The following is a 12,111-nucleotide window of genomic DNA, read 5'->3' as shown; positions in this document are numbered from 1 at the left end:
CAAACTTTCTTGAGTCCTCCTTCAGCCTCCCTTCGGCCACAGTCTCGGTGTCGCCGCAGCAGCAGACGTTCGGCTCCGCGATGCTCGCGTTCGTGTGGATTACGGGGCTGCTGTGGAGCGCCGCGGGCGCGGACGCGCGCAAGCCCGGCGACGAGTTCTTCAGCGCGAGCGTTTACCGCGCGAGGTGCGCGTCGCGATGCCTCAGCCTGCACATCACGCGCATTTCTGCTGCTTTCAAACACCTCCAGGTACGTCAGGACACGAGCATCCTCATCAGCTTCGGTGCAACACTGGAAAAGTTGGACTGCGAATAAACGCGGTCTGGACTTTTAGATCCGCGCGTTTTGATATTAATAAGCTATTATTAGGATTATTGCTAGAATGAGCAGCCTGTAAGTGCTTCTGGATGGCATGCACATATATATATATATATATATATATATATATATATATATATATATATATATATATATATATATATATATATATATATATATAGCGTGCGCTCTTAAAAATAAGTGGGTTCCCCGAAGAACCTTGCAGTGAACCGTTCTTAAAAGAACCTGTTTTCAGTGTTTGGTAATCTAAAGAACATTTCGTGTAATGAAAATATTTAATGCATGCTAAATGCTGAATGTTGAACCATTAATGGCAATAAAAAAGCTTTATATTTAAGAGTGCATTCATTTTAATACGTCATCTGTTGTCAAAAATATCAGTTTTTAAACCTGACACGTCGATGATGATCAACACAGTGGCCTAGAATTATAAAAATGAACATTTAGATATTACAGAAAGAGTTGATTTGGGTCAAGGCGTGCGGACGGCGACCATTTAATCAGGTTTGACTCTGTCCATAGTTATGAATTATTCAGTCTGTTACATTATTATAATAATTATTTAGGTTTCATGTGCGGAGCTTCATTAATAAGTCATGTTTTAGCTGGTCATCATCCGCTCGGCTGCTGACGCTGCGCTCTTTATTGATGAGGTGTTGAAATCAAATTCATCTCAGAACTTAATCTGGTTTAAAGAAGGATTCATATTCAGATCAAACAGACTGGACTGATGTGTACGGACTGGTTCTTTTAGTTAAAGTCAATTAACACCCATTGATCTTTTTTTTTTATGACGAAAATGTAATATATTTAATAGTTTTTATTTAGGCACATTCCTATGAAAAATATATATATATATATATATATATATATATATATATATATATATATATATATATATATATATATATAATTTGTATTTATTCATCTATTTTTGCAATAATGTTAACTAGGCATAATAAAGTGCCTATTTTTTTTTTTATTTGCCTTAAATGATATTTAAACACATTCGCATTTCACATTTTTATTAATGTAATTTTCCTTTTTTTTTACGCTTATTTAGTGTCGTCATGAAAAAACATTTTTGTGCTGTACGTGACTTATATACGTGTATAAATTATTGCACACACGTCTGTTTCTTGAACTTACCTCATAAGATATAGTTTGCTAGCATGTTTGTGTTTATTGGCCGTGCCTTGTTTAAAGGACTTCGTTTTGGGACTTTATTGCATTTTGTTGAGTAAAACGCGATTCCTTGCTAGAAAGCGTGTGGTCTGTGCTCTCGTTCTGTCAGAAGTCCTGCGTATTAGTTTCCTCGGAGCTCGGTGAAAGCCTCTTCTAATGTTTCCTCGCGGATCAAGGTTAATGCATGCATCTAATGCGTGAAACTTGCCATGCAGCCCGAACAAGCTGACGTGCATCCGCCGAGAAATGCAGTCGTGACGGTTTATGATGCTGCCATTTGGCGGGGACGAAGCGGAGCTACAGCCGTTAATGATTTGAGGGGAACATCTTTCTTAACATCAAAAGGGGCGTATGGAGAAAGCGGGCGCAGTCTTTTGTCTGCGCAGGAAGTGCCGTGACAGGCTGAGCTTGATAAAGGGCTGGTTGAACTGGCTGGAAGCTCCAGGAATAGAAAGCGATTGTTGCTCCATAAAGAGTGTCCGGAGGCCGTGTGTGTGTGTGTGTGTGTGTGTGTGTGTTCGCAGGTCTTTCATGTGAAAATGGGAGGTCTGGTCAGCTGCAAAAACATGCACCCCCCTCTGAACTGCTGACCAAATGCCAGCGTCACACTCTGAGCTGCTGCCCTCCGATCCTCACAGACCTTCAGAGAACACCCAGGAATCACAGCTTTTCTGTATAATCCATCCGTCCATCCGTTGTTCTGTATATCCATCATTTATATATCCGACTCTCTTTCAATCCATCCATCCATCCGTTCATCCATTGTTCCATCTATTGTTCTATCATCCATCCATCTTCAGTATTTTTCTATCATCCATCCATCCATCCATCTTCAGTATTGTTCTATCATCCATCCATCCATCCATCTTCAGTATTCTATCATCCATCCATCCATCTTCAGTATTTTTCTATCATCCGTCCATCCATCCATCCATTTTCAGTATTGTTCTATCATCCATCCATCTTCAGCATTGTTCTATCATCCATCCATCCATCCATCCATCCATCCATCTTCAGTATTGTTCTACCATCCATCCATCCATCTTTAGTATTGTTCTACCATCCATCCATCCATCTTAAGTATTGTTCTACCATCCATCCATCCATCTTAAGTATTGTTCTATCATCCATCCATCCATCCATCCATCTTCAGTATTGTTCTATCATCCATCCATCCATCCATCTTTAGTATTGTTCTACCATCCATCCATCCATCTTCAGTATTGTTCTACCAACCATCCATCCATCTTTAGTATTGTTCTATCATCCGTCCATCCTTCCATCCGTCCATCCTTCCATCCATCCATCCATCCATCCATCCATCCTTCTTCTGTACTGTTCTACCATCCATCCATCCATCCATCCATCCATCCATCTTCAGTATTGTTCTATCATCCATCCATCTATCCAACCAACCATCCATCCATCTATTGCTCCAGCTAACCTTCTATTCATCCGTCTATCTATCTGTCCTAAACAACAAAGCAGTGTTCTGGCGTATTATTTTCAGGCTAAAGATCATGGTCATTTAGAGAATCAAGAAGCTCTTAAGAACACCTCCGCTCGTGCTGAAGAACATGAGCGTCAGCTTAGTTTTCATGCCGCTCCATTCATTTGTAATGAATCAGTTTGTTATATCAGTAAAGAATACTTAGTCCCTTTTATTTATCCAAGCCGCTTTTTGAAACGCCGAAGGTTTATGTCCCAAATAACAGCGTGTCCGCGCCGGTCATCAAAACAGAGAAATGAAGCTTTCTGGAGTTTTTATTGTGCTATTGGAGAGTATTTATGTATCTGTGATTGGGAAGCGGACAGAGGGAAACACCCGGCTGTAAATCCAGCGTCTGCGAGCTGAAAGAGCGGCTCTGTTCGGGAAAGCATCTGCAGCGTGTGGAATTATTTATGTGTGGACGCACGAAGCCAAAGGTGTGTCAGAGAGTCCTGCGAGCGCGCTTGACGTCGTAAAAATTATTGCCTTTTAAATTAAGCCATTAGTTCCCTCCGTTCGGCTCGAGGGACGCGCGTTCTGATCCAAAGGAAAGACAAACATTGGAAAGAAGTCGTGCCGCGCCGCTTGTCGAGGGCCTTTGATATGAAACAGCTTGGAAAGAGAATCAGACCGCGGCGGCTCGTTATGTGTGCGGGTTTCATTAGCAGAGACATGAATGGGGTCTTGTGCCGATTCACACGCTCACGAACATCCACCACCTCTCGGATTGAGCCGAGAACATCATCAGCGTGGGTGAGATCTTCTGCTCTTTGGCCACTGTGAGCATGGGGTGTGTTACAGCTCAACTTATCTCAGCAACGGCGCTTCTTTAAACAACCCGAGACCGCATTATTTCCACTTTACAGCCCGTTTATCTCCGGAATGTGGCATCTGTAGATGTTTTGCACTTTATGAAACGCTGATAAGAGTTTGCTGATTTACCAGAACGTTGCGCAATCCTGGGCAAAACGTCTCCTCTTTAGTGGCTTTGTTTTAATGGTGTGCTCTCGAAAATTATACCGCAAATAAATTTCGAAGCATTCCGGACATGGAAATATGGTCGTTTCCGTATATTTTTGATGATGTGTTATAGTTAGGGTTAGATATTTCTTCGTAAATTCAACCAGCAAAATGGTTTAAATATTGAATAATATTGTGTGGCGATGCATATCTTTGTATAATCGAGTGAAAATACTTAATAATTTGAATGAATAATTTGTAATAATTTATTCTCTGAAAAAAATTCCTATTTTAACATTAAAGTAAGAAAAAAATAATAAAGAATTAATACATAAAAATAGTACTGTGCTATAATGAGTATAAAAAATGAATACTGTTTTTTATTTAATTATATTTAGATATATCTATAGTGCTAATGTTTAAAGAATAAATAGGCAGAGAAGCGCTGCTTTAGGACAACGGCATTAGACTGAAGGTTTGACAAAATGATGGACGACACCGGTTTGTTTTGCTCACGGGCGTCTGCTGAATGAAATGAGAGGCGTATGGAATGGATTTGAGCGGGAACGCTGTGAGATGTGTCGTGTTAAACACTCGCCTACAGCGGCGCTCTGATTAAAGCATCTCAGCAATGTCAATAAAAGCCCGAAGAACAGCTCAGCTCAGAACAATGCGAGCGAGAAGAGCCAAGCACCTGCTGCTGACTGTAAAGCACACTAACTAGAGCACTTAACATGTGACACGTGCCGACCGCAGCACTTCTCCACAGAGCGGAGGAGCTCATCTGACAAAACACTCAACTTCTCAACATGCGACATCATTCCATCTACCATTTCATCCATTCATCCATCCATCCATTTATTAATCCATCTGTCCATCATTCATCCATTTATTAATTTATCAATTCATCTGTCTATCCATCCATCATTCATTGAGCTATTAATCCATTCATCCATCTGTCCATCCATTCTTTTAATCTTTCCAATTTATCCATCCATTCAACCATCCATCCTCCATCCATCATTCATCCATTCATTCATTCAGCTATTCATCCATCCATCCATTTAACCTTCAATTTATTCATCCATCCATCCACCATCATCCATCCATCCATTATTAATTCATTTATCCATTAAACTTTCTCTATCCATCCATCATTCATTCAGCTATTCATCCATCCACCAACCATCCATTTATATCCATCCGTCCATCTATCCATTCCATCCATCCATCCATCCATCCATATCCATCCATCCATCCATCCATCATTCATCCATCCATCCATCCATCCATCCATCCATCCATCCATCCAACCATCCAATCATTTATTCATTTAGCTGTCCATCCAACCATCCATCCAACCATCCATCCAACCATCCATCCATCCATCCATCCATCCAACCATCCATCCATCCATCCATCCATCCATCCATCCATCCAATCCATCCATCCCATCCATCCATCCATCCATCCATCCATCCATCCATCCATCCATCCATCCATCCACCATCCATCCATCCATCCATCCATCCATCCATCCATCCATCCATCCATCCATCCAATCATTTATTCATTTAGCTATCCATCCATCCATCCATCCATCCAACCATCTATTGTTTAATCTCTCCATCTGTAAGGCCTCTAAACCTTTAATCTTTTCCTGTTGTTTACAGGTACATTTGGTTTAATTTCGCTGATTTAAACGCTGTGTTTGTCAGACGTTCCTCTGTAAACACTGGTTCGGTGACGCATCCTCTATTGTTGGAGGAGGGCGTGCGCCGAGTTTATCTTTCAGGACGATGTCGTGTTTAGTTCTTCTCTGGATTAGAGTTGATCTGACCCACGAATCTCTCTGTGACTGATTGTAAATCTGTGGGCTTTAAAACCCAAGGCTTAAAAACGCTCCAGGAATACCCTTGACTCTCCACTGAGCCGGGTCACAATGCTGACCTATAATTATCAGCGCGAGGTCAGCGACAGCTGGGTCAACATCCCGCGAGTGTCCAGGCCTGCTGTCGGATCCTCCTCTGATGGGTCTGGAGAGGTCTAGTGAGATTCAACAGTTCTGTCTAATGCTTCTCAATTACTTTTATATCATATTTGGTCATGCCTTCATCAGTCAGTGTAGGTTTCGTTTAGCTGCAGTCAATACTTCAGAGCTAAATCCCTTCTGTCAAAAGTGTGCACTTATTTCATTGCCTTAGAAGAATGTAGTAGAGCTAAATAAATTGTGAAAAAATCTATTTATCATGATTAAAAAAAAATACGGGTTTATAGTGTTTGTTTATAGGGTTGCACAATTATTTGTGATTAATTTTTCGATTTTATTGGATTCGATTCTCGTTCACAAGCTTATGACTCAGTCTGATTACCAATTTCTTTCAGTATATTGATTATTTCGGATAGAGAAATGTTCTCAAGGGGAAAAAAAATCGAATGCTGTAAAATATAGTCGAGAGTCAGCTGGTACTATACTTTAATAATCAAAGGTAAAACTGTCAGATTTTTTGCAGTTGTAGGCTGTAGTTTAGTTCAGTTATTATTTTTTGTTATTTATTTTTTTTTTAATATATAAGCATTTAAATAGTAACTGTCATAACAGATTTATTGAAACATAAAACATTATGGAAAAGTAAAAAAATATATACTCAATTATATAAATTAATTATAAACAATTTTGATATAATATAATGAATAAAATATGCTGCATTTATTTCTCTCTGCAGTTTATTTTTCTAGTTGACTAACTTTACTTTGTAAAATTGCAATGCTGTTATTATATTTTATTGTATCTTAAAGTCTCCATTTTCAAATGATAAACCATCCTGCTTTTATTTTCGACCGAAATCCACAGAGAGTCCCTTAAAAGCCGCTCTCTGGCTGATAAATGCTTCTCGTTAGGAGAACGGGGGAAATGTTTGCCGCATGTCGAGTTCACTCAGAAGCACAAAGTGCACGCATTCGTTCCATTAAATCCCGACCGTATCACGCTCTCCACTTTCATCAGAAGAACTGGCGCTTCACGCAGGTGTTAGGAAGCTCATTACGTTCTGTAGGATGATTTGTTTTGGTTCGAAGCTCCCGAAGCTGATTTATAGTCACGTAAAGATGATCCAATTATCACATCTGATCCGGTAGAGCAGCTGAAAGCGGTTTAACGTCTCTGATCGAAGACATCTCAAACATCTTGGACGGCGCACATGTTCTTCATCGGAGGCTCTTCCTCTCTTTGAAGCCGCTGACCGTTATCCTTGACATCGAGAGCACAACACCCTCCGGGACGGGATGGCAAATTAACTCCTTTAATGATAAGTTCTTTTCCAAGGTTTCACGGGGAATTTCCACTGGATTACATTGTTCCAGATTCCTTTGAACTTGACATTGAACTTAAGCAGACTTTTGGTTTACAGACCCGTGAAGTTCGCCTGTTCAGATGCTTGTGGAAAAGGAACAAAGATACGATTCATTCCAGTTTTATTCCTGGAATCGGTATTTTGAATCGATTCATGGAATCTAACAGTATAATGGTTTTTTTTATTCTGGCACTGTTTTTTATAGATGGTGCAAGTGAATCTTTAAATTTGTGTTTTGAAGCAATTCGGAGTAAAAAAATATTTTTAAGCCATGCACCTTGTTTTTAAATTGATGGTGCGAACGAATCGTTGATTCTTTGTTTCGGTACAAAGCAAGTTAATGGAACAGTTCAGTTTTGTAATGATGTGCAAACAAATCTTTGTTTTGGATTGATTCACTGGTTTAAAAGTTTAATAGAATTTTAGTCTGGTGGCATTTTTAATTAGTGATTTAAAGGAATCTTTGAATCAGTGTTTTGAATTCTGAATCTGGAGTGATTCAAAAGATTCTTTGAATGAACAGTAGTTTAGTTGGCCATCATTCATGTAGAGCGATTGTGCAAATGATTCTTTGAATCATTTTTAGTCAAGCGCCATTTTTTGTAACGATGATACCAATTAAGTTGTTTTGAATCAATTCACTGTAATAAACAGTTTAAATTAACATTTTCAGTCGTGCCATTTTTTTTGGAGCGATGGTGCAAACGAATCTTTGAATCAGTGAATCAGATTTTTTTTAATCATTTACTTGTTTGAGTGAATGTTTGCTATCTGATGTGATTTCAGGAGTTTCACGATGTGTTTTCTCTCTTTTCAGAGCAATGGATCGTTGGTTTGGTGTCAGAATCACAAGCAGTGCTCAAAGGTAAAGCTGGGAAACTCATGAGAACTGTTCAAAACACGCCCGGGTCATACATCACCCAAAATCACCAGAAGAAAGGGACGATGAAAGAAAGAGAGAATCTAAATCTAAATTTATCAATCTGAGAAGAAATGAGTCGTAATTGAGGGTTTTTTGGTATATTTTGTTCGGATAAAGTTTACAAGTTTTAAAAAGTATGATTATAATTTCATTAAAAAAAGCCTAGTTTTAAAAAAGGGATTTGAGTCTTTACTGCATTGTGAGAACAAAACAGATTTTAAAAAAATATATTTATAAAGTTTGCAAATGTATAAAAATAATGTACTGATTCATCACAGTGCAAGACAAAGTTGTGATATTTTATTGAAATATTATTAAAGTTTTAAAAAGTAGAAATATTTGAACTTGCAAACAAATATTTCAATAAATATATATATATATATATATATATATATATATATATATATATATATATATATATATATATATATATATATATATATATTTATGCATCTCAATACTGAAATTGACAAAAAAATGTGCTTTTATTTAAAATTGGTAGAGTTTACAAGTTAAATCGTTTTTCTGCAATGCAGTGATGTTTTGATTAAATCTTAGCAAAGTTACCGTAAGGGTAAAGTGTTTCTGCATCATCATAGTATTTGTCACGCTGCTTTTATTTCTGATGTGTGTGTAAATGATGTAGAGTAATGCCTCCTCAAAACGTTGCAGCAGCAGCGCTGTGAAAATGTGACGCATTCTCTCCAGTTTACTATGGTAACAGTAATATTGAGTCTCCGTCGGGTCTGGCCGTACAGACGTGTCCGGTGTCACAGGACGCTTCGTTTACTGAGACAGACAGACGCGCTTCATTTTAAAGCTCTGACACCATGACGGCAGAGCAGACGATGAGCAACAGAGAGAGAGAGAGAAAGAAAGGAAGGGCTCGGTTTTCACTTCAAGGCTTGTGACGAATCCGAGTTTGGGAATATTGGTGTGTTGCGTTGAGTTTAGCAGCAACAAACAAAATTCATCTTTCATCTCTTGTGCATTTTGCACGTTTGCATGATTTTTAAATAAGGTATTAATTAATCTAAATATCAGTATTTATGCTTTATTTGTATTTATACAACTCGTTATTTCAGTGCATGAAAAATAGTATTTCGTTTAAATATTTCTAAACATTACACGTTCTAAACATCATTTTATTTTAACATTTGCAATGCAAATCTATTTATGAATCATCGGTAAGACAATGCATTTATCTCATGTTATTGTTTTATTTAACTATTTGTAAAGTTGTAAGTATTTACGCATCTCATTTTACTGCAGTGCAAGAAAAAGTGTGGCATTTTATTTAAATATTCTTTAAAAAGTTTAAATAGTAAGGCAGTTATATATTTCATTGTTTCGATGCAAAATAGTGCTATTTAATTAATTGCAAAGTTGAAAGGTTTTAAAAGGTGACGTTTGTATTTTAAAGAGTATTTATAAATCATCGTTTCAACGTATTTCTACATATTTATTTATTAAAAAAAAATCACGTTACTCTAATGCAAGAAGAAATAGGGATAATTGATGCACTTTAATTAATAATTTTTTGTGTTGCATTGATAGATCATCAACAACAAACTCGATTGAAGTTCATTTACATTTTTTTTTATTTCTAGTCAGTTCCTAATTTCTCACCAGTTGCCGTTGAAGTTTTGTGTGACATTGCAGCTGGTGTTCAGGAGAAGGCGAGTGAAGTTCAGCCAAGAAGAACAACATTAACAAGGCAAAACAAAAATTCATTTTGCTCCACAAGTTTTTTTTTTTTTTCCTCCGGAGTTAATGAGGATGTCAGAGGGCTTCAAAGAGGAGATACACTGCGCTTTTAAAAGCAAAGCCGCTTTGTTTTTGTGCTCGAATGCAACAAAAGACCTGCTCTTTTCCTTTCCGTGGACTTGGCCAGTGTTGGATCCTGGCAACGGCGCTGTCCCCAGTCATTCATCAAGAGCTGCTGTGTTAAAGAAGGATTTGGCTGTTTGCGTGTCTCAGCGTTGGGCGTTCCCATTACGACTGGCCCTCTTCATCTCTGAGAGTCTGAAAACTCTTGACGCCCGTGAGGAGATCATGCCATGCTTGGGCTCGCTGTGTTTCTGTTGCTAGTGATCTGTCAGCTCTGCTTCAGAATCATGTTTTTTGTAATGGTAATTAGTATGTAGTCGTTCTCTGGGTGGGACGGGGCCCGTGGAAAGAGTTCAGTCTGCTAATTGGATGTATATACATGCGTCAGATGAACGCATCGTGTCTTCAGATGTATAGTTGACTTTTTAAAAATGTGCCGTTATAATCGTTCACGTAGCTGTTTATGAATGCGAGAAGTGAATTGAGAAGTGAATTGAGAATGTCTTGAATTCTACTACTCTTCCTGAACTTAAACTGATGTAGCAAACAGGATGGAGAACTGCAGTTCCAGTTTTGGGAATGTAAAAATCGAATGCATTGTTGGAAGCAGGACGGATGGACCGACAGACAGAGGGATGATGGATGATGGATGGGTGGATGGATAAATGGGTGGATACTTGTATGGATGGGTGGATGGGTGGATATGTGAATGGATACTTGGATAGATAATTGGATGGATGGATGGATACTTGGAAGATTACTTGGATAGATAATTGGATAGATACTTGTATGGTTGGTTGGATGGATACTTGGGTAGATAATTGGATGGATGGATGGATGGATGGATTGATAATTGTATATTGTTGGTTGAATGGATGGATGGTTGATTGGTTGGATGGATGGATGGATGGATGAATAGATCAATAAATAAATGGGTGGATACTTGCATGGATAGTTAGATGGATGATTGATTGGATGGATGGGTGGATACTTGGACAGATACTTGTACGGTTGGATGGATGAATTCTTGGATAGATAGTTGGATGGTTAGATGGATGGATACTTATATGGATGGATGGATGGATGGATGAATAGATGAATGGATAAATGGGTGAATACTTGATTGGACAGTTAGATGGATGGACGGATGGATGGATGGTTGGTTGGTTGGATGAATGGATAAATGGGTGGATACTTGAATGGATGGATGGATGGATAGATAGTTGGATAAATGGATGGGTGAATGGATAGTTGCATAGATGGATAAATGGATGGATGGTTGGATGATAGCAGGATAAATCGATAAATAGATAAAGGTTTAAACCCTTGACCGTTTCTGTGATATCTCTGCTTTTAATGTAAAGCTCAAAGTGAACGTTGAGCAAATGTTTCCTTGTCAGCATCAATTCTACATCAACGTAAGATGAAGCATCTGACCTCATCTAACTAAACAGACACAGGTGCTTTTTCATTCGGCCGTTGTTTGGCTACTTTGAACATATTTTGGCAGCGTCGTGAAAGCTGCTAATCCTCGAGGATGTTAATGACGTGACTGTAGCTGCAGGTTTGTGTGGTTTTGTTTGCTCACACAGCTCTTAATGAAGTGATCTGTTTGTAAAGTCCTCGCAGCACAAAGCCAGACCCTCGCTGGGCCGCTTCTGTAGGCTTCCCCGCTGCATTGTCCCGTACAGTGTGTGTGTTTTATATTCGTGAAAAGCTCTGTTTAGCCCGAGCCACCATAGACGGCAAACAAAAGCAAAGACGCTGAAGTCTCCGACAGCCACCCGCCGCGGTTTCTGTCCACCAGAACGACTCATCGTGGTGCAGCAAAGGTGGGTTAATTATTTAAACAAAGATAAAGTGACCTCTCAGATCCGTCAGCGCTCTGGAGAAGGACAGTCTTGGCGTCTCCTGCGAAGTGTCCAGCGCCCCGTTGTTATGATAATTAACCCCGCGGCCCTGTTGCCGGAGCGAAGGGAGAGGGCATTTGTGAGAATTAGAGCTTCATTAGCATGCCACAGCAGCACCATCACC

General features: G+C 39.0%; 1 pseudogene; it reads left to right on the top strand.

Moving 5' to 3' along the window:
* Positions 1-12,111, top strand: part of LOC122333009 — a 54,977-nt pseudogene continuing 42,866 nt past the window's right edge.

The sequence above is a fragment of the Puntigrus tetrazona genome, unplaced genomic scaffold (assembly GCF_018831695.1).
Source record: "Puntigrus tetrazona isolate hp1 unplaced genomic scaffold, ASM1883169v1 S000000173, whole genome shotgun sequence".
Taxonomy (NCBI): Eukaryota; Metazoa; Chordata; class Actinopteri; order Cypriniformes; family Cyprinidae; genus Puntigrus; species Puntigrus tetrazona.
The sequence above is the reverse complement of the archived record's forward strand: the minus strand, read 5'-3'. Positions and strand labels throughout refer to the sequence as shown.